The sequence below is a fragment of the Leptonotus elevatus genome, unplaced genomic scaffold, assembly GCF_054856555.1.
Source record: "Leptonotus elevatus isolate MCC_2025b unplaced genomic scaffold, RoL_Lele_1.0 HiC_scaffold_127, whole genome shotgun sequence".
In the NCBI taxonomy this organism is placed as follows: Eukaryota; Metazoa; Chordata; class Actinopteri; order Syngnathiformes; family Syngnathidae; genus Leptonotus; species Leptonotus elevatus.
The window spans coordinates 15,001-17,500 of NW_028233518.1; positions in this window are offsets into that span (position 1 = coordinate 15,001).

Genomic DNA, 2,500 nt, shown 5'->3' on the forward strand with positions numbered 1-2,500 from the left:
ACATAGGAACGAATGCCGGGCGTTCGAGTTGCCCAGGCAGGGGGTTATCCTCCACTAGCAAACCTCCATGAGCAGCGGAGCCCGGTCAGCTGCGCCAAAAAGAACCACACGAGGGCGACCTGGGGTTGAAATCCCCCGCCACATAGGAACGAATGCCGGGCGTTCGAGTTGCCCAGGCAGGGGGTTATCCTCCACTAGCAAACCTCCATGAGCAGCGGAGCCCGGTCAGCTGCGCCAAAAAGAACCACACGAGGGCGACCTGGGGTTGAAATCCCCCGCCACATAGGAACGAATGCCGGGCGTTCGAGTTGCCCAGGCAGGGGGTTATCCTCCACTAGCAAACCTCCATGAGCAGCGGAGCCCGGTCAGCTGCGCCAAAAAGAACCACACGAGGGCGACCTGGGGTTGAAATCCCCCGCCACATAGGAACGAATGCCGGGCAACCAGGGGTCGAAATCCCCCATTGAAATGAATGGCGGGCAACCAGGGGTCGAAGTCCCCCATTGAAATGAATGGCGGGCGACCAGGGGTCGAAATCCCCCATTGAAATGAATGGCGGGCAACCAGGGGTCGAAGTCCCCCATTGAAATGAATGGCGGGCAACCAGGGGTCGAAGTCCCCCATTGAAATGAATGGCGGGCAACCAGGGGTCGAAGTCCCCCATTGAAATGAATGGCGGGCTACCAGGGGTCGAAATCCCCCATTGAAATGAATGGCGGGCGACCAGGGGTCGAAATCCCCCATTGAAATGAATGGCGGGCTACCAGGGGTCCAAGTCCCCCATTGAAATGAATGGCGGGCTACCAGGGGTCGAAATCCCCCATTGAAATGAATGGCGGGCTACCAGGGGTCCAAGTCCCCCATTGAAATGAATGGCGGGCTACCAGGGGTCGAAATCCCCCATTGAAATGAATGGCGGGCGACCAGGGGTCGAAATCCCCCATTGAAATGAATGGCGGGCAACCAGGGGTCGAAGTCCCCCATTGAAATGAATGGCGGGCTACCAGGGGTCGAAATCCCCCATTGAAATGAATGGCGGGCGACCAGGGGTCGAAATCCCCCATTGAAATGAATGGCGGGCTACCAGGGGTCCAAGTCCCCCATTGAAATGAATGGCGGGCGACCAGGGGTCGAAATCCCCCATTGAAATGAATGGCGGGCTACCAGGGGTCCAAGTCCCCCATTGAAATGAATGGCGGGCTACCAGGGGTCGAAGTCCCCCATTGAAATGAATGGCGGGCTACCAGGGGTCGAAATCCCCCATTGAAATGAATGGCGGGCGACCAGGGGTCGAAATCCCCCATTGAAATGAATGGCGGGCAACCAGGGGTCGAAAGTCCCCATTGAAATGAATGGCGGGCGACCAGGGGTCGAAATTCCCCATTGAAATGAATGGCGGGCAACCAGGGGTCGAAATTCCCCATTGAAATGAATGGGCCCATTCATTTTCAATGGCCGGGCTACCAGGGGCGCAGTACCACCTGTCGTCATTAGGGGCGCTGTAGATAGGGGACCGAGTCCCCCCATTCGAGAGGTTTGCACCCAAACCTCAAAATGGTTGGTGTACAATTATAGGAGAGACCTTTTTAAGACGTGGGAGCTCCAGGGCAAATCAAGGGAGGCTCGACCAACCCATATCCGCTTTAGATGCACTTTAGGTCGGACTCCCTTGCCAGATGGTCCCCTCCTCAGCCTGGTTCTCGAATTTTTTCTAAGTCAGCCCAACTTGGAAATTTTTTCAGAGTGCCACTTTCAAGGGAGTTTCGCCCAACCCCTATCCGCCTAAGAGGCACTTCAGGTCGGCCTGACTGGCCACATTTTCCCCCTCCTCATCCTGGTTCTCGAATTTTTTCTAAGTCAGCCAAACTTGGAAATTTTTTCAGAGTGCCACTTTCAAGGGAGTTTCGCCCAACCCCTATCCGCCTAAGAGGCACTTCAGGTCGGCCTGACTGGCCACATTTTCCCCCTCCTCATCCTGGTTCTCGAATTTTTTCTAAGTCAGCCAAACTTGGAAATTTTTTCAGAGTGCCACTTTCAAGGGAGTTTCGCCCAACCCCTATCCGCCTAAGAGGCACTTCGGGTCGGCCTGACTGGCCACATTTTCCCCCTCCTCATCCTGGTTCTCGAATTTTTTCTAAGTCAGCCAAACTTGGAAATATTTTCAGAGTGCCACTTTCAAGGGAGTTTCGCCCAACCCCTATCCGCCTAAGAGGCACTTCGGGTCGGCCTGACTGGCCACATTTTCCCCCTCCTCATCCTGGTTCTCGAATTTTTTCTAAGTCAGCCAAACTTGGAAATTTTTTCAGAGTGCCACTTTCAAGGGAGTTTCGCCCAACCCCTATCCGCCTAAGAGGCACTTCGGGTCGGCCTGACTGGCCACATTTTCCCCCTCCTCATCCTGGTTCTCGAATTTTTTCTAAGTCAGCCAAACTTGGAAATATTTTCAGAGTGCCACTTTCAAGGGAGTTTCGCCCAACCCCTATCCGCCTAAGAGGCACTT